Source organism: Stegodyphus dumicola, chromosome 3 (genome assembly GCF_044657685.1).
Source record: "Stegodyphus dumicola isolate Sdum_Otavi_A_Nest chromosome 3, ASM4465768v1".
Taxonomy (NCBI): domain Eukaryota; kingdom Metazoa; phylum Arthropoda; class Arachnida; order Araneae; family Eresidae; genus Stegodyphus; species Stegodyphus dumicola.
This window is the reverse complement of record NC_140770.1, coordinates 11,050,398-11,072,393: the sequence shown is the minus strand read 5'-3', so window position 1 is coordinate 11,072,393 and position 21,996 is coordinate 11,050,398. Positions and strand designations below refer to the sequence as shown.

The 21,996-nt window shown below is 32.5% G+C and overlaps 1 long non-coding RNA gene across 2 annotated transcripts in view; it reads right to left on the bottom strand.

The window, feature by feature from the left end:
* The window catches only part of LOC118204315 (uncharacterized), a 53,219-nt gene extending 31,584 nt beyond the window's left edge, over positions 1-21,635 (bottom strand). For both annotated transcript variants that reach the window (XR_015040138.1, XR_004760766.2), the window contains exons 1-2: positions 21,447-21,635; positions 5,449-5,531 (exon numbers count right to left, since the gene is read on the bottom strand). This is a non-coding gene — a long non-coding RNA (uncharacterized LOC118204315). The remainder of the gene's footprint in view (positions 1-5,448; positions 5,532-21,446) is intronic.
* Between the last annotated feature and the right edge of the window lie 361 nt (positions 21,636-21,996).

The window sequence follows — 21,996 nt, the reverse complement described above, 5'->3', positions numbered from 1 at the left end:
TTGTATTGCTTTTGTAGGCTTTTTAGCAGCACAGATGGAAATTTGAATAATACATCTAGAGCTGCTATTGGCTTTCAAGCTTGATGAAAGATTAGTCCAAAAGTTCACAATCATGAAACCTTAGAACACAAAGCTTGTTTTGCAAAATGGAAAATTTTAAAAACAAGTCTAATTGCCAACAGAATAATTGACCAAGTTATCCAGACAGCATCTGAAGAATAAAGGAAATGGAAAGGTCTTTAAAAAAAGACTGCTAGAGTGTTTGGCTAAATATCTTCCCTTCCATAGCCACAGAGAGCATATGCAGGTGGAAAAAAAGAAAATGTTCTGCAAAAATTACTTTCTACTTCCTTCAGATTTCCTAGTCAAAATATAAGGCTGCATTAAGAGAACATTTGATCAAGATAGAACAATCAATCCAGTAATAGTCTGGCAAGAGATTTACAAGCTACTTATCCCTCACCACACAAAATGAGTTTATCTCACTTCTGAACAGAATTGTTAAGATTTTGAAAGCTTTTAAAAAAAATTGCAGATCCATCATGTCCATAAACCACTAAAAATATATTTATAATTTTTTTTATTATTAAAAACTCCACGAATTTTTTTTTCAATTTTTAAAAACAAACTTGAAAATTAATTCTTGAAAAAATATTTATTATTAAAATATATTGTAATACAGAGGGCATTCACACATTTTTTAGATGATTTTACTTTGTCATAAAAAATCATCAATTGGAAAATTTCCTTTTAACTGCAACTATATTTCTATTTCTGAAAGTATAAATTATTGTCTGCTACTTGTGTTCATGCAAAATGGTGCTTTTAAGGAAGAAATATGGGAAAGGCTTTGTTTGTGCTCTTTCCGAAGAAAATTATTCATATCTAATTATTGAAAAATGCTGTGAAAGCCATAGATTTTTGATATAAAACTATGATAGGAAATAATGTCAATAAGAAATGGGAAAAAATATCAAATTTTAGCTTCAAGTAGAAAAATGGCTCCAAATACATATTCAAAGAAAAAAATGGAATGCTTGGAATGTTGCAAAGGTATGTTAACGTTAAAAAAAAAATCTGCAAACTCAAAAGACAGTTTCAAAATCAATAAAATGCTGAATGTCAACTATAAACAAAGTGACTAATGCTGATTTGAATCTTAAAAAGGTGAAAAAACAAAGTGCCTAATCTTTCTCCATGACATACCGTCAAATGCAGAACATGCTGTAGAATTTTTGTGAGAAATATTTATCTGGAATATGTGAAATGTTATCTGGATAATGAAAAATGTCACACTAGATGAATAGTCAGTTAAATTTCAAAAGTTATTTGAATAGATTTGAGTTGAGGTCCAAGTCTGTCTGTGATTGTAGCCTCGGTGGAGAGGAGAATGTTGAACATGTGCTTCTTCTATGTCCTAAATATAAGAACGAAAGAAAAGTCTTGAAACTGGAACTGAAAAACTTAACTGGCCTCCAGAATTTTATCAATTTATTTCCCAGAGAAGTGCTTTTAACACTTTTTGTCAATTTGTTGTGAAACTTTGTAATCATCCTTAATTTTATTTCAGTTTTTCCTTCTGTTTATTTTGTATTGTGTTTCATACTTACTTCTGTAAGCCCCATGTAATACTATGTGGTACATGGGGAACTTATTGTGTTTCTTTAATTAAAAAAAAATAGATGAATAGTGGGTGTATTTAATTGACTGCAATAAAAAGAGATCCATTTATTATCATCAAAGGAGATAAAATATGAAAACATGGTTCAAAGAATCTAAAGAAAGTTTTTCAAAGGGATTTATGACTGCTGCTGGTTTTTCATATAATGGTAAATGAAATATAAAGAAAGTGGAGATAAAAGTTGAGATCAACTCCACTTGATAAAAGTTGAAATCACTCAGAAACATATTTTTATACCCAGTTTTCAAACATGAAACACTCTTTTTTTTTAACCCCAGTCCCATCAATCAGTAAAATTGCACCAAGACAATGAATACAAGCAGCCACAGGCAAAATCTACTGTTAATTTTCTTGAAAAAATAGAACAAGTATCAAGGCCATATCCTTCACTCATATCCTATTAAATCTCTGGATTGTATCACCCATGGATTTTTGTGCTTTTGGACTTTTAAAAAGCATTTGCCCAAATGTTGACCTACAACCCTGCTTGGACTTTGGAAAGCTGTTCAAGAGGAATGGGATAAAATACCTCTCCTATTGAAAATTACTGTGCAGAAAGATATTATGGTTATCAAACAGAACATTAAAAAAAAATAGGTATAATATTTCTGGTACTTTTCCGTTTTGCCGGCGCAAGCGATAAAGTCGCCAATAATGGTACAACCGATGCCAAACGGAATATTCTCGCTGGTAATCTTTTACGCCTCATTTTGAAAACAAGTCGCAGCTTTTCTTATCAGATTGATTGTTTCTTTCAATACTGGCATATAATTACATAGAATTTTTATCAGATAGTTCAGTTTTATGTCAAAGGCCATTTTCGGTAATTAAGTCAATTAGGATGCAATCACAGCGCTTACCCGAAGCTGAAAATATAGAAAAGGTAAAGTCAAGGGTTAAATTCATCAATTCTAATGAGAATGCATTAGCAAAGTAAAGCACTGCAGTTTTACATAATTTCTGAGTAAGCTATTCGTACGAATTGAAATATTTCTTGCATTTAAACTTGTGTTCCAAATTAAGATTTAACTTGAAATTAATGTAGATAATTACTGAGAGCATTAGATTTTTGTAGAGTAGTTTACGTGAGATGAGATCGCTTGAGGGTCATGTGATATGAACCGGCGAATCAGAATGTTGAACCATGAAAACATAGTAAATTCTTAAATTGATGTCTTTTTACAAATTTATTGTCTTTATTTATTGGCTTTTTATATAATTTTAAGCGATATTAAAAAAAAAGAATTCTTAGAACTAACATTTTTTTAATATTTTTTATGTGTATACTGTATGTTGTCGCCAATAAATTCTGCTTGGCGAGATTTGCGCCGGCGAAACAGAAAAGTACCATATTTCTGTATGGGAGCAGCTTCTCTACAATTGGTAGTTTTCTTTCCCGAGATATATCTGTACAATTGGTGTGAAATTTTCCTGAGATACTCTGTATGAAAGATTAAACCAGGGAATTGCAACTCCTACATAAATTATTGTTACTTATAATGAAATTCCATTTTGTATGTCAGTTATGCAATGCTAATAGCTGATATTCACATATAAACAGATACAGCTGAATATGTATATGAATAACAGTAACATTTGTTTAACTAAAATATTTGGTTGAACTTTACTGTATAGTTCTGCTTGGTTTCTGTCTGAAAAAATAGCCAAGTGTTATTGATTGTTCATGAAATCTGGAAGCCTGCTGCGTGAAGTAGATTTTTTGGTAACCCTAATGTCGATAATGTTGGCAAAACTAGTCTTGGGGTAAAACTGCGAATATTGCCAAATGTGTTTAAGTGAAAATAGATCGATGTGTATATGGATAAAGTGAAATTAGTGCGCAATGCCTAGTTTGTGCAATTCTCTGAATTTTTTATGTTAAAATAGGTCGATGTGTACATGGATAAAGTTAAATTAGTGAGCAATGCCTAGTTTATACAATTCTCTTATGTTTCTTGAAGTTAAAATAGGCCAATGTGTACATGGACACCGAGTTTGTGTAAGTGATTTCTTGTATTGATTTTCTACAGGGGGTGGAAGGATGGACACCATCTTGAAATTGATGCGAATCCTTCATGGCACCCATGTTGCCATCAAAAAATCAACGATTCGCCAAACGGAACCGTACAGTAAAGATTAACCAAATATTTTAACTTAGATATTATATACAATTAATCAAATATAAATAGAATCATGACTTGTCTTTCTGCAGTACAAAATAAAAGGGAAAGTAGTTAATCAAATAAAAAGAAAAAATCATATGTACTCTTATGCGGCTAAAACAGTATATAGTAATTACTTTCTAAATTAAAAGGCTATGTTAAAAAGATTATTCAAATTCTAAATCTGATCTTAATATTGAAAACAATTTCTATTCTTTATAAATCAGAAAATCAATGGAAGACAATATTTAATGCCACATATTATAAAAGTACTGAAAATCAAAATTATGTAAACCACATGTTTATAATGATTAAAATCTAAAATGCAGAATTAACAGCAACTTAAATATCTATTTTAAGAGATTTTCACATTTTTTAAGGTAAAAACATAAGCGCTAAGCAAACTTTAGTCCTTTAAGTAGAATGATCACTTTTATCTCGTCAGGAAACTTGTCATACTTGGTACATATTCCTTTGTTACTTAAAATATTTTGTTTTCTTAGTTTCTTCAGCAATTTAAATATCGTTCCAATGAATGAAAGCTTATGAAAACAAAGATTAAAATATGCAATTATATAATAATGGCTAATAAATGCTGTTAAAATACAGCTTTTCACACACAGATCTAAATTACCATGCTACTCAGAGGATTAAACTAAATTTTAAAGCTTAATTTTTTATACTTTCTGCAAATTTTCATATTATTAAAAAAACAAAATATTAGCGACTTATATGTGTCACAGCTTAACTTGACTTTTTATGAAGTTAAATATATAAACAAAGTAGGTCTGAAAATCAGACGTCCTATCTCCAGACAATCAGCAGAATACTTTTTATGAGAATTTATTTTTCTTGTAAAGCCTACGAAAGGACAATGCAAAACTCACACAAAAAAAAAAAAAAAAAAAAAAAACAGGCGTGCAAAAAGAGTGATTTTCCACTCAACTAACTGTGATTCTTGCACATCACTTTCAAACACTTGCTAAGTAGGGAATTAACCTGTGGCCAAATTACAATACACTGACCATACAACATACAAGGCCATACAACTAATGTTCATCCTAGCCACACTTTTGGTTTTGGGGCAGCTAATACTTTTCTATCTGATGTAATGGGCAATCACTTAAAGTATAGATTCAGGAATTTTGGAGAAAAATACAGTTTCTTTTTTCCCTCCCTTGCAGGAAAATCCCCAAAGCACGTATTTTAAAATTGAATTTTGGACAAAGTATATCACAATTTCTCAATAAAAATCATTAGAACTTGAAACAAATAAATAAATAATAATAATAATAATAATAATAACAAAAACAGTAAAAAGACAATATAACTGAAGAATTTTTATGGAGCATTGTTGCTAAAAAAAAACTGTGATTTTTACAAAGATAGTTATACTAATTAATACCTAAGCACCCTTTAATATTACCATATCAGTTGTTGCAACCAGTCTTACTCACCAGCTGCTAGTCCAATATAAACTTTGTGTAATCTTTTTGTGGTAATATCCTACATATCCATTAAATCTGATTAAATCTTGTTTCTTAACTTTTCATATAAAGATTTATTTTTTTTTAACTGCATTGCTTAAATAATCTAAATACTTACCATAAAAATAGATTTCATTTTCATAATACTTGCTCCCAATTTCATAGACACCTAACAAGGTACCTATGCAAAGTTCATCTGTTCTGTAAAAAGAAAAAAAAAGTAGAATATAAATAATAATGAAAGATGCATCTATTGACAGACTGAATAGAGTACATAAATATCTGGCTACAAGAGGTACAAGGCATGAGAAATTAAGGATTACGAGAAATATTAGGCTATATTAAGAAATCAAAATAACTAAATACATTTCTTATACTTTATGCAGCATAAAAGGAATGGTCAAATTCAATATTCTCATTTGGGGAGGGGGGAATTAAGAAATACAACTTTTTATTCTAAAACATTTTATAGCAAAGAATTAATAAGAAAGAAAAAGAAAACTGTTAGGAACTACAGTACAAAGTCTTTAATCCGGACTCGTCGGGACTTCGGCGATTCCAGATTAGGGTTTTTTCCGGATTATAGACCATCAATTTAAATCTGGTAAGATGGCATGCAGAAATTATAAAATTAAAAATATGAAACCATAATTTATGAAATAAAGACCAATTATGATCTAAAGGGTATCAAAATTTACAAAAAAAAAAAAAAAGCTTAATATTTATTTGTTTACTTTATTAAACATTTCTTTCAATGCAAGTTGTTTAAGTTGTTTCATTTTTTGTGCTAATATTTTCTCTTTAATTCTATAAACAGACATAATTTCTTGTTCAGTTCCACTGTTCAAGTCCTGTAATTGCTGTGTCGAGAATACCAACTAATTTGTCAATCGAAATTTTTTCGTTTTCAATAACTTCTGTCACTTTCTTCACTATCGGAAGCGGTACATTGAAACATGCTTTCGCTCTGTAGATCCTTTGGAAGCTCCAGAATCGAAAACTCTTTTTGACATAATCGAAATTCAAGCTTACTTTTTATAAAATTGCTCTAACAGTCTGCAAAAAATAATAAGCCAGATCCAATTAGAAGATTAAGGAACAACGCAATCTCCAACATTAACTGAAATAGATAATTAGATAATTTCAGCCTAGCTTATACCATCCATTATACATTAAATGCACATGCGTAAACGTATTATGTGCATGCGTAAAGGTATTATTGCATGCGTATAGGTATTATCGCATGCATAAACGCATATGCGCATGCATGGTTCTAAAACATTTTATAGCAAAGAATTAATAAGAAAGAAAAGAAAACTGTTAGGAACTACTACTAGTAATGCTACAAAGTTTTACTTAATGAATACAGCTTTATCTTTTAAGCTTGATATCCTATAACATTTTTTTTAATATGTTAGGCTAAGTATCATATTACATATCAGAAAACTCATATGAAAGAACAATTATTATTAGGATTATTGTAGGTCCATATTTAGTACAAGCAATTTTTATATTAAAATCAGTTGTCTGTGTAACACTTCAAATTAATAAAATATTCATATTTTAACATAATTACAGCTTTTATAGTGGATGAATACAAAATGAATTAAATAATGCCAATTTTATTAATAAATCAGATTTCTTGAACAAAGCTTTAAAATCTGTATTCATCCTAATTAGAATATTTGTTGCACACTCTACAGTTAGAGTACGACTGATAAATTTTAATAATTTTTTTATGAGACAGCAGATATTTTAACTCAATATACACTCTATCACAAAAAATTATATGCACTCAGAAGAAATTGAGAAATAATCAAGAAACTCGGCAGAAATGTAGTCTTGTAAGAGATATGCAAATGTTTTAAATTTTGACACCAATAAGACAAGAGTAAATGTGCTATGTACGTATGAGATGCTCAGCTGTGAGAATTTAAAAACATGGTTGCTTGTGCCATAGGGCTATTAAAAAAAATCTGTTTACTTGGAGGGACTGTACTGTGACTAGAGATGCCTCTGAGGCATAACTGGTGGCAGTAAGAACAGTTGTTGGACTTTGAGAAGGGGCGAATAGTAGGTCTTAGAGAAGCAGGTTCATTGAACAAATGGATCAGCACCACCTCAGTCGGGGAGATGTAGTAGTTGCTCGGTGTTGGCAACAATGGATCATGGAAGGGATAATCTACCATAATGAAGTGTCAAGGCATCCTGGGAATATAAACGAGTGCAAAGGTCGCACAATCATAACAACATTTACTTCTGCATTAACAACGTTCTAGCATTCAAAGCCACTTACCACCTTTCCAGGCATCCGATGGTATCAAGTGAAACCATTTGGAGATGAATGGCTGATGCTGGTATATGCTGCCAACACTAACACAGACCCTACATCATAGGCAGTATCGATTGGATGTTTGAAAAACTCAGGCAAGCTGGAGTGTGACTGACTGGATGCATGTGATCTTCAGCAATGAATCCCCTTTAGTCTCAGTGATGATGATCAATGCACACATGTGTGGAGATGGTAAGGAAAGCGATCCAATCTGGCAATTGCTGTAGAGTGACATAAGGGCTATTACACAAGGTGCAACAATGTGGAGAACTGATTTTTTGGGACACACAATCACTTCTAGTCATCCGTCAAGGCATGATGCCTCGCAGTTATGTGGATGACATTTTAACGGTGGTTGTACTGCCTGTGCTATCAAGTAACCCAAGTGCCATTTATCAGCAAAACAATGCTCATCCACATACCGTGCTACTCTCCCAACAATAACTTCGGGCCTACCATTGGCCGAGTGGCTAAGCCGCATTTAGAAGCAGTGTAACACCAGGGTGCCTGGGTCAAGGACCCTACCCCTTGTCGAACACGCAGGTTGTTTCGAATGCTGTGATGACTAACTAACATAAGATATAATATTTTTTTAATAAATTATGATCATATTTTTGAGTAATGGGATAAAGTGTGCGCCGAGTTCCAACAAAGACCTGAAAATGCCATCTGGGAGAGCTGAGAAAGGGAAAAAGAGCTGGCTTTAACCTAAGTCCTAGAGATATATATAATGCATACAATACAGACAGTGTGAGTCAACTGGTGCACTTAAATCACAGCATAAGTCATAAAGTACAGTACAGGTAATTCAAAGTAACAGTAATTCAAATTAAACAATACGAGTACAGTAAAAAGTCGTTAATTCGGACACCCATAATCCGGAATGATCTATAATCCGGACCTCAAAGCTACAAACTTTCTGCGCATGCGTCGTGTTCACGCATGTGCACAGGCGTTTACGAGAGCGCGTAAGACCCTTATGGCTGCGAATATGTTTGTGCGCATGCGCGTTTAATGTGTAACGGAGTTATACGCTAAGCTAAAGTTATCTAATTCAGTTAATGTTGCTGATTGCGTTGTTCCTTAATCTTCGAATTGGATCCGGCTTATTATTTTTTGCACTGTTAGAGCAATTTTATAAAAGTAAGCTTGAACTTTCGATTATGTCAAATAGAATTTCTGATACAGTCAAAAGTCGTTAATTCGGACACCCATAATTCGGAATGATCTATAATCCGGACATCAAAACTAAAAACTTTCTGCGCATGCGCCACGTTGACACATGCGCAGAGGCGTTCACGCGTGCGTGTAAGACCTTTTACGACTGCGCATATGAGTGTGCGCAAGTGCAGAATACGTTTTCGCGTGCGCATTTTATGTATAATGGACGTATAAGCTAAAATTATCTAATTATCTATTTCAGTTAATGTTGATGATTGTGTTGTTCCTTAATTTTCGAATTGCATCCGGCTTATTATTTTTTGCAGACTGTAAGAGCAATTTTATAAAAGTAAGCTTAAACTTTCGATTATATCAAATAGAATTTCCGATATATATTTGTTAATATGTAAAGGATCTAAAGCGAAAGTATGTTTTGAAATCCGAAATCTGTTTATCAATTTCACGCTGCTCGGCGGCGGGCGCCTAATGAATTGGAAGTTGATTTGTCAGCACTATCCTTATCTTCAGCGCAGATGTTTTTATTTTATTTGGCTTATAATTCCTTACCAAATATAGTATTTCATCTCGATATGCTCCATCTTTGATATGATTTAAAACAAGTTCCTCGTCATTATAATTCGCTTCCAATAGCGAAGAAAAGTGACAGAGGTTATTGAAAACAAAAAAACTTCGATTGACAAATTAGTCGGTGTTCTTGACACAGCAATTATAGGACTTGAACGGCGGAACTTTGTAACTGAACAAGAAATTATGTCTGTTTAATAGAATTAAAGAGAAAGTATTATCACATGAAACGAAGCAAAACTTAAACAACTTTACATTGAAAGAAATGTTTAATAAAGTAAACAAATAAATATTAAGCTTTTTCTTTTTGCAAATTTTGATACCCTTTAGATCATAATTGTTCTTTATTTCATAAATTACGGTTTCATATTTTTAATTTTAGAATTTCTGCATGCCATCTTACGAGATTTAAACTGATGATCTATAATCCGGAAAAATCGATAATCCGGAATCGCCGAAGTCCCGACGAGTCCGGATTAACGACTTTTGACTGTATATATTTACTACAAAGCGAAAGTATGTTTTGAAATCCGAAATCTGTTTATCAATTTCACGCTGCTCTGCGGCAGAGGGGGGGGCAGAAACGTCATTATTAGATTATGATAGATTAGAAAGATTATGTCAAATAGAATTTCCGATATATATTTACTAATATGTAATTTGTATCTACAAAGCGAAAGTATGTTTTGAAATCCGAAATCTGTTTATCAATTTCAGCCGCCGATTGGAAGTTGATCTGTCAGCACTATCCTTATCTTCAGGGCAGATGTTTTTATTTTATTTGGTTTATAATTCCATACTAAGTGTAGTATTTCATCTCGATATACTCCGTCTTTGATATGATTTAAATCAAGTTCCTCGTCATTATAATTCGCTTCCGATAGTGAAGAAAGTGACCCAGAGGTTATTGAAAATGAAAACATTTCGATTGACAAATTAGTCGGTATTCTCAACACAGCAATTATAGGACTTGAACAGCGGAACTTTGTAACTAAACAAGAAATTATGTCTGTTTAATAGAATTAAAGAGAAAGTTTTATCACATGAAACGAAGCAACTTACATTGAAGGAAATGTTTAATAAAGTAAACAAATAAATATTAAGCTTTTTCTTTTTGTAAATTTTGATACCCTTTAGATCATAATTGTTCTTTATTTCATAAATTACGATTTCATATTTTTAATTTTGTAATTTCTGCATGCCATCTTACGAGATTTAAACTCATGATCTATAATCCGGAAAAATCGATAATCCGGAATCGCCGAAGTCCCGACGAGTCCGGATTAACGACTTTTGACTGTACTAAGTATGGCCACAGGCCGTTTACTATTATTTGGGTCATTTACATCATAATCCTAGACCCTTATAACAGGGTTGTTGATACTTGCGAGGTTAAAATTCCGAGAAAGCCGACAATAAAAATATTTCAGTTCTTCAATGCCTAATTCATCAAAGTTTTTGATTTCGAATGTACCAGGACGAGTTGCTGATCGGTCTTAGGACACAATTTTATGCATACCGTAACTTTTTCCTATATGATTTGCATGAATATGGCCAAACCGGGCAAGCTTAACATAGTATGGTATGCAATACAGTTTTATAAATAAACAACTTGTTATCTATTGAAAGTACACTGTTTCGAGAAATTAAGGAGTGAAGTGTAGCTTTACCAACTCGAAACGTTTTAAGGATATATGTTATGTATGGTAACCATGAGAGAGTTTTACTGAGGATCACCCCAAGATAAAGGACTTGCTTGGCCCATGGGATATCTTCTCTGTAAAGTTGCAGGTTTTTATTGAATTTGTTCTTCTTGGTAAAAAGGATTGTTTAAGTCTTATCTACATTAACTTTGACCTTCCATTTTGTCAGCCAAGTCTCGAGTATGTTTATGTAGTCTTGTAGTTGTTGCATTGCTGGGCTAATGAATGCACTTTGTGAGGAGATCGCAGTGTCATCTGCATACATTGCAAGTGTTGTGTTCTGTGTGGTAGGAATGTCGTTCGTGTAAATAAAGTGGGTCCAAGCAGACTCTCCTGGGGGGACTCCAGCAAATATTGTCCTACGTGTTGATAATGTGTTTGAGACATGATGACAAAGTGTCTACCAGTTAGGTAGGATTTAACTATGATGTAGCCTGAGAAGCCTAGGTTGTGTAGTTTGTAAATGTGTCCAGACATACATGATTGAAGGCCTTTGCCAAGTCACTGAACACTGGTAGTTCGATCTGAATTCCCCAAATGGGTTGATTGTATGGGTGTTTTTGTGGTTTTCCCCATGTGTAATGTGTATACAAGCCAGTTCCCCTTAGAAAGCACTTTTCAAAGGCATCTCTGGCCGAAGGCAGACAGCCCTCGAGGCTTTGCCATAATCACAAAAACCAAACCCAACAATATCTTCAAAAATATGACATACTCTCGTGGCCTGCCGGGTCACCAGACCTCTCGCAAATAGGGCACATTTGGGACATGCTTGGAAAACAACTGCTGCTGCCCTGAAATATTGGTAAATTAACTGCCCGGTTGCAAAGATTAAGACATGATCTTCCACAGGGAGTCAGACGTGACCTACCTGATTCAATGCCATGTCGTGTTTCAGCTTGTATAACCACCAGAGGTGGCTATACTACTTACTGATTTGTAGCCTCTTTCATACCATAACCTCTTAATAAAATGACATTTTCTTCTGAATTTGTAATCATTTGTTTATCTCGTCATACAATACATAAATGTTAAGTTTTGTGATAGTAATTCAGGGTGCATATATATTTTTTTGTGACTGAGTGTATATCTAAAACTTTTTTAAAGTTTGATACGGAAAAGCCAATAAAAATATAAATTTATATTTATGCTATCAAAAATATTTTTGATAGCATAAATATAAATTTTGAATACAGATAGCATACATGTAAATTTTGAATGGAAATGAAAAGTAAATTAACATTCATATATGACACAAAAAGAATACTTTAAGGAATTGGATACTATGCTCATATTATTTACAAGCGTATATGTAATAGAGTTGATCAACAGTCTTTTCCTGTTACAACTTAATGTAAAAATGATTATAACAAATTAAAATATCCAAGAATTCTAACACTAAGAGTAGAAATATTAAAAAATTTTTGCATGTTTTCCACTCCAGCAAAGGGTATTCCACTCTTAGCAATTTTTTCTGCTATCATGTAACTAATGTCAACACTATTTTCAGATTCTTTATTCGCTGTGGTGAAGAAAGACTTCTGAAAATTTAGTTTGATTTTAATTCAATCACCTAATCACTTCGAAAATGACCTTCCAATGCTGAATATTTCTCACTGTGCTTAATATCATAATATCTCTTAATGTTTTATTCCTTCATCACAGATACACTGTTGTTGCAAATAAGGCAAACCGCCTTACCCTTATGTACAATAGCTCATTCAAAGATGCAAACCATAATCACTTCTGAATTTTAGAATGTGGATTGAGCATGTACTCATGCTCAATTCACATTCTAGTGCTAATCCACATACCTAGCTTAAAATGAACTGTAGAAAATCTGCTTATCACCAAATCAAACAGGATGTTTATGATCACCGTTCCCTTTGACAACTAATTGCAGCATTAAGAGAAATAGAATTCTGTTAATTTATTCCCCCTCCCCTCTACAGTAGCAGCCCGCTCAAGCTCACCTTTGACAAAAGATTGACATCTGTTACAAACTTCTTTGAGATAAATCTACCCTTTTTATGGAATTGAGATTTTACGAGTAATAAAATTTTTTATTTATAAAATTACATAAGATAAAGTGAAATTTTTTGAAAAATTCGTCATTTTCAAAAAATTTTATCTAAAATAATATCAGTCATGTCAATAAAATGTTTTAAATATCAAGAATAAGAAGAAAAAAGTTTTTTTTTATGACAAAAAGCTGACAAAGCAATTTTTCTTGAAATTAAAATTTCTAAAAGTTCTGCACTTTTTTTCCAGATACAAACGTGGGGCCACTAAAATGCCTTCAGCGGGCCATATTGAAGACCTTTAATCTAGGTGATCATGAAGATTGGTGGACATCCCATCTCTTGCAGCAATAATTTCTGCACAAGTGTGAAGAATTGATACCTCCTTATTTAATAAACAATCAATATTTAACCCACTTCACTTCTGCTTTTCATAAAAGACTTTTGTCAATTTCTATTTTCGTTAGACACTCGAGATTTTATGTAAAGCTCTGTTTAGAATGTTGCGAATTAAACTGCTACAGCTAATTATTCCAATTTATAACTGTTTTATCAGCATGTTTAGCTGACCATATTTTGACCTTTAATACATGCTCTTTTTGATAACGGAATAATCTTTGTTGTTCTATAGAAGGCAGGTCCCAAATTTTAATCATTTTTAATGCAATACAGCAATAATAGTTAATTTACAGCTATGCTCATTACAGCAAAATCAAAAATCAGTCTAATCACTGAACAGCGGAACTTTGTAACTGAACAAGAAATTATGTCTGTTTGTAGAATTAAAGAGAAAGTATTATCACATAAAACGAAGCAACTTAAACAACTTACATTGAAAGAAATGTTTAATAAAGTAAACAAATAAATATTAAGTTGTTTCTTTTTTTTTTTTTTTGTAAATTTTGATACCCTTTAGATCATAATTGTTCTTTATTTCATAAATTATGGTTTCATATTTGTAATTTTAGAATTTCTGCATGCCATCTTACGAGATTTAAACTGATGATCTATAATCCGGAAAAATCGGTAATCCGGAATCGCCCGACGAGTCCTAATTAACGACTTTTAACTGTAAATCGTTTTTCATTCAATTTTTCTGTGTGTACAGAAGGAAATTTTTAGGTGTGTCCAGACGGAACACACTGTGCCGCAAAGGGTTAAATTATGCTGCTTGGCGACAGTTTTATGGCCGAGTTATAATATGGAAACACCTAAATATTAATCATGTATGTAAAGACCCTTATTTTCGTGAGAGATGAAAATGTCGTGAATTTTATATGAACAGAACCACAAGTTGAAAATTTTCAAAAGTACCTAAGTAAAGTTGAGAGTATTGAAAAATTCCAAAAGTGCATCTTTTGCATAAAATATTTTAAGAATATCACGACTTGCAAATATTACAACTAAAACCGATTTACACTTTTTGGCTTGTGCGCGTCTTTAACGGTATTGAAGCCAAACATGAGATAATTTTGAATGGCTTCAAAGAAGCTGGTATAAATAGTATTCTAAGTGAACGAGCTGTCTTCTATTAATTTTATTGTTTTATATTCGAGAAATATAGTTGTATATTATTCAAAAAATAGTTATAAGAAAGAAAGTTGTCAAGAAAAAGCTTGTAACTGTGCAATAAATCATTAAATTTTGGGTAAGTGAAAAATTTCTGATTTTTTATTATTATTTGAGGCGGAAAAAAAAAGTATTTCGCGAGGCTTAAATTTTCGCGATTACGACAGGCTCGCAAAAATAAGGGCCTTTACAGTATTCAAAAGATTTTTTTTTTTCCAATTTTTAAATTTATAAAAAAATGGGTTTTTTCTGATTATTTGCACCCCTAATGAAATGTCGTGAAAAAGCATTCATGAGGCAATGTAGTATGTCAGCAAAATAATTATGTGACAATTCATCCAGGTATGTGCATAGCATGCCTGCTTAGGCTAGTACGCAATGCGAAAGTTGCACAGATGCCGAGTTCATGCAATTCTCTGATTTTTATGCAAAAACAGACCACTAAGAGCATGGGAACAATAACAGTGGAAAAAAGAAACATTTTTCTTTTCAAAAATGGTAGGTGTTTTATTAACTGACATTTCTTACATTTAAAATTTATTGATGTATACTGATTATTCTGTTGTTCTTATACGAAATTCTCCGTGCATGGCTGTTTTGAAAATGGCTCTTGGTGTTTGAACATCAGATAGCAAAAAAAAAAAAAAAAAAACAGTTGCAATGTGTCCACAAAAACTCTCCAACACGTAAATGCACAATTTGATATTTTTACAAGTACTGATGATTTAATATACAAGTACTGATGAGTCGATTATAGCAAATACGCATTGATAAAAAACACATGCATATTAACTGAACTAAATTTACCGTTACATTTACCTGCAGAAAAATAATAAAATATTAAAGAGAAAATAACTTTAAGTTAAAAATCAGAAAATGATTACAAACTGGATAGCAGGAAATCAAGAGTAGTCGGAACTCCGTCACAATGAATTAATACAAGTCATTTGCAAAATATTTTGCTCCATGCATTCCTTTCAACATTGCTAAAAGTTAATTTTCTTTGCAGCTAATTTATGCTTAAAATCTTCGTTAAAAAGCAAGACAATAGTTTTTGACAGGCACATCAGTGGCCGAGCGGTAAAATTCTTGAACGCTGGTAATTCTGTCTAAGGTTCGAATCCCATGAATGGGCTGGCTGCATGGTTTTTTTTTTTTTTTTTTTTTTGTTGTTAATACGAGCCAGTTTCCTTTAGAAATGCAGCCACAAAGGCATCCCTCCCTTCCGTGCAGTGTCTCAGGGCAGAACATGTAAATAATAAAAATAATACTTTTTGACCATCTATACATCACACACACACATCGTGGAAGTTCGGCAAGCTGCTTAACGCATGGAAAATTTCTATCGTTGTACCTCTAGTGAAACCAAACAAATTAGCTACGAAAGCAAGAACTATAGGCCTGCTGTCCTCATCAGCATCCTTTATAAGGCGATGGAATGAATTATCCACTCCAGAATCACTATGGTCCTCATAAAAAGCAAAAAGATAAATTTCTATCAAACAGCCTACAGAAAATTATATTATACGGAAGACCAATTATTCTATCTCGTTAAATTTGTGATCAATGCTTTCCAAGAACGACTACCAAAAAGACCACTGCTATTTTTGTTGTCATGTCTTCTGCATCTGATAGAGTATGGAGACAAGAACTCATAAAACTTATATAGTACATCATTATACATAATCCGGAATGATCTACAATCCGGACCTCAAAGATACAAACTTTTTGTATGCACATTTGCATTTACACATGCGCATATGCGTTTATGCATGTGTGTTTAATGTATAATGGACAATATAAGCTAGGTTAAAATTATCTAATTATCTATTTCAGTTAATGTTGGAGATTGCATTGTTCCTTAATCTTCTAATTGGATCCGGCTTATTATTTTTTGCAGACTGTTAGAGCAATTTTATAAAAAGTAAGCTTGAACTTTCGATTATGGCAAAAAGAGTTTCCGATTCTGGAGCTGCCAAAGGATGTTTTGATGTACCGCTTCCAATAGTGTGACAGACAGGTTATTGAAAACGAAAAAATTTCAATTGACAAATTAGTCGGTATTCAAGACACAGCAATTACAGGACTTGAACAGTGGAACAGAACAAGAAATTATGTCTGTTTATAGAATCAAAGAGAAAGTATTAGCACAAAAAACGAAGCAACTTAAACAACTTACATTGAAAGAAATGTTTAATAAATATTAAGCTTTTTTTTTTGTAAATTTTGATACCCTTTAGATCATAATTGCTCTTTATTTCATGAATTACAGTTTCCTATTTTTAATTTTATAATTTCTGCATACCATCTTACCAGATTTAAATTGATGATCTATAATCTGGAAAAACCCCTAATCTGGAATCGCCAAAGTCCCGATGAGTCCGGATTAAACACTTTGTACTGTATTGGAAAAAATGCCCTTATCTGGATAAATGATTTCTCGAGGGACAGAAAAATTAAAGCATGGTGTAACAGATGTGCATGCACGAGCAAGTAAATCCTTGGTGTTCCGTAAGGTTTGAGCCCCCTTCTCACACGTGCACAAAATATGTTTACGAGTGCACGTTTAACGTATAACGGACGGTATAAGCTAAGCTAAAATTATTTAATTATCTATTTCAGTTAATGTTGCAGATTGCGTTGTTCCTTAATCTTCCAATTGGATCCGGCTTATCATTTTTTGCAGACTGTTAGAGCAATTTTATAAAAATAAGCTTGAACTTTTGATTATGTCAAATAGAATTTCTGATATCTATTTATTAATATGTAAATGATCTACAAAGCGAAAGTATGTTTCGAAGTTCATTAAACAAAAAGTGGAATTGCTACAAAAAATGGATAAAGGCATATCCTTTGTTTGTCTAAACTTTAACGTTTGTTTATCTAAACTTTGTTTACCTGTAACGCCGCGGCGCCGCGCAATGAATTGGAAGTTGATCTGTCAGCACTATTCTTATCTTCAGGGCAGATGTTTTTATTTTATTTGGATTGTAATTCCTTATTAAATATAGTATTTCATCTCGATGTACTCCATCTTTGATATGATTTAAATCAAATTCCTCGTCATTATGATTCACTTCTGATAGCGAAGAAAGTAAGCAAAGGTTATTGAAAACGAAAAAATTTCTATTGACAAATTAGTCGGTATTCTCGACACAGCAATTATAGGACTTGAATAGTGGAACTTTGTAACTGAACAAGAAATTATGTCTGTTTAAAGAATTAAAGAGAATGTATTATCACATAAAAAACGAAGCAACTTAAACAACTTACATTGAAAGAAATGTTTAATAAAGTAAACAAATAAATATTACGCTTTTTTTTTTTTTTTTTTGTAAATTTTGATACCCTTTAGATCATAATTGTTTTTTATTTCATAAATTACGGTTTAATATTTTTAATTTTATAATTTCTGCATGCCATCTTACCAGATTTAAACTGATGATCTATAATCTGGAAAAATCGATAGTCCGGAATCGGCGAAGTCCCGACGAGTCCGGATTAACGACTTTTGACTGTATAGAGATATGATGAATTCAAAATTATACATCCATCATTATGCATAATGATGCATTTGCCTTCCATGTTCATGCAAAATACTCAGCCATAATAATCATGCCATCATATTGCCTCATAACGCATAATATAACGAACATGCCCAAAATACTTGGGAATCACCTTAGATGCAGAATTGAAATTCACTGAACATGTTAAAACCTGTGAAGACAGAGCTTAGAAAAGATTAAGAATCATTTAGTCTTTGTAGAAGTTAAGAGATTTTCCTGGGACCCTTAGAACATACACCTCACTAAAGATCACAGAGTATGCTTTTGCTATTTGGACTCATACTTCCAGGACTGTCTTGAGGAAATTAGAAAGTGTCCAGGCAAACACCGCAAAAATCATTACTGGTATAGTACCCTCCACCAATAATTTAAAACTAATTTAGGAATGTGGCCTGGAAAAGAAGAGAGTATAATTTAATAAAATTTACAAACAAAGCAAGAAACAGCGTACCACAACACATTGCTACGAATATCTTTGAAAACTACAATGGCAGTACTAGACTGAAATGGTCATCAATTTGATAAAGATATTAGAGCAGTTTTAAGTCTCGATCACAATAAATTCTCCATCTTCCCTTCATCAACAAGATTCATTTTCACCTAAGCAAGTTTCAAAAGTTAGATAAAGTCTGCATTCTTCAATGGTTGCCAGTACATGTGAACATCACAGGTAATGAGAATGCAGATAAACCGGTAAAAGAGACTTGGAATCTCAACAATAATAATAACGTAAATGTCACCATCTCGGATGCAAATGCCGTGGCCAAATACAGATTGAAGGAACATTCAATTCCAATAAAGCACCAGGTCCGTAACATCAATGCAGATCGACTTATGGCTAAAACCATGGTCAGACTAAGAACTGGCCATTACAGAAGATTGAAAATTGACAGAGAGAGTAGGAAAACCTACAGAAACTGTGATGCTGCCCGGACACAGAACTGACACAATTTTTGATTATCTGGCCATCCTTCCTGAATATTTAAAATATTAGTCTTGTTCAAACAACGTTCAAACATGGGTCACGATGACAATTCTGGCTATCAATAGCCAGAATCGTGACCCATGGACCTATTTCAATAGGTTTTATCATAGACACAACAAAAATCATCCCCCTACTTTCAAAAATTCAAAATATATATGTATGCATTGATTTAGAGAGAAAATATTGATAAATCCTGTCATTTATCTGGCTATGGTCAACCAATCATCTGCCTCCCATTGTGGCAAAAATCCAGCAGGTGAGACAGACAGAGTGAGTGGCACACGAGAGTTGTCTGCAGAACTTGTGATAGGGCATTTGAGTTAAAACGGAGTTATTTTCTTAAATCATAATGTATCAGCATGTAAATATTCTGTACATAAAAGTCATGTTTCTGGATATAATAAAGCGTTAAATTTACAATCACGTATTGTGTCATGTCTCTGCCATCCCGACAAGTACGACAAATACTATAACCCAAAAATGTAGTTTTTTATACTTATAAGCTAAAGTTATATATATATATATATAAGCTGAGTAAAAGGCTGATTGCATTCCTTTCCCGGAAAATATGAAATTCTCCCTGGTTAGAGACCCTCAATCTGCACAAAAAATATGTAATTTAAAATTTTAAATCTAAAGTGAAAATGAGGAATTTTATCTATTTAAGATGAAATATTTAAAGGCTGCATTTTTATAGCTTCTGAAGAGAGTTCAATAACATAGAATATGTATTCAGAAGCAATTTAGCAAAAGTTAGCAAACTCCAAAAAGTTAAAGAGCAATCTGAAAACATTCTACAGGTAACTATGTTGTATTTAACTTTCAAAAAAATGAAAATTAGAAACAAATCTTTGACACACATTCATTTAAGCAAGATGATTTAGTTTATTTAATTACGACAAAGCATTTGAGGGCTATCTGCCTAAGGGCAGGGATGCCTGTGTGGAGACTTCCTAAAAGAAACTAACTTGAATGCATGTTACACATGGGAGAAAAACTACAAAAATGTCCATGCATCCAGTCTATTTGCTGTGATTCAAACCTCGGACCAAACCAGTGTTCATTGACTTTACCACTCACCTGCTTGTGGGCTCACTCTAGTAAGAATATGAGGAATAAAAGTACCAACGTTCTAATGCATAGAGTGATTACTACTACATTCTTGCATAATCATACAGAATCAATTCTTCACAATCCAGACAAAGGATGAGACCGTTGTTATTTCTACTCTTCAGACACCACTAAAACATCCAAAATCTTTTCAATCTAGTACTGACTTTGGTTGATTTATTTTAACTATGGAAATTATAAATATAAGAAATTAATGGATTCTAACTTGTCATAAATCGATTACCCAAACAAAGATCAGTGAGTAAGGGGTTCTCAATTCTTTTTTGTTCCATGCACTCCTTTCGCCATTGCTAGACCATCATTCTATCATCTCCATTGCCTTTCTAAAACTTGAAATATATATATACATTTGTTTAACTTTAGATTATCTTTTAATGCATTTATAAATTAAACAAGGAAAAGTATATTAAACTTGAACAAAAGTAGTTTTTAATACTTATAAACCAAATACATAACAGGTAAAAGGCTGACTTTATTCCTCCCCCTACAACCGGTTGAGAATTAGTGCATATTGAAAAACTGCTTTTCATCTGGATAGCAGAAAAACACTTATGCATAGTATTATTTGCAGGGCTTCGTTTATGCACAGTACATATTTCACTCATTGTATTTGCATTTTGGTATTAAACAGTGTTATAAGAGGATTATTATGCAAAAGAAATCTTTTTTTAAAAAGATATTAATTATTTTCGCTGTTATAGGAAAATTTCGTATGGTATACGTCCTAAGATCTAGAACATATACTGTAATACCACTGTATTTTGCCTTCATTTACATTAAAATCAAAAATGATTATCTTAAAATTCGCTGAAAACAAATTTAATTGAAAGCAATCTACATTTACAGTTAATAACTATAGCAAAAACTAAGATGGTAACATAAATTTCTACATGCACGTAACCTAAAAATATGAATTTTATTATATTTAAAGTTAAGCAACTAATATTTATTATAAACGGGGAAAAATCAACAATTTTGTAGCTATATGAGCAAGTTCTGCATGTTCCTTTATCATTTATCGTGTTCTTAAAACAATATGGAATTAAAAAAGAAAAAGCAAGTTTACCTGCATTACTGCTGAGACCCGACTGTATAATACCAACATTATGCTTAATAATGTCAAACATCGCTTCACATTAACCAGACCTAAATACTTAGCCATATTAAAATTTGTGTGATATATCTAAAGTTTCTTAACTGAAGAAAACATGAACTATGTAAACAAAGCAGACTTCTCTCACAGATGACCTGGTGGAACCGGTGTTGCCAAAAAAGGTTAAACTTATTTAAATGTTGAACGCCCGACAGGTAACTCGGCAAAATTTTTTGCGAATCTACCTAGAAGGAATTAATTAGAATAATTGTTCTTAATCAGTCTTCAAGACACAGATTTAACCATTGGTATAAATAATAAAAATTCATAACTAAAAATTAGGAGTGATCGCATGAATTGGTTCTTTGCTGGTGGCGTCATCTTTCGTTGCAAGCGTCGTCAACAATAAGAAAGTTAGAATTTTTCTGCTGAGAAGAAGACCACTCTAGTGACCTGTAATAATTCGCAACTTAAAATTTTAATTTGATAGGAAGAGTGCTTGTGCACAGGTTTCCTCGTGCTT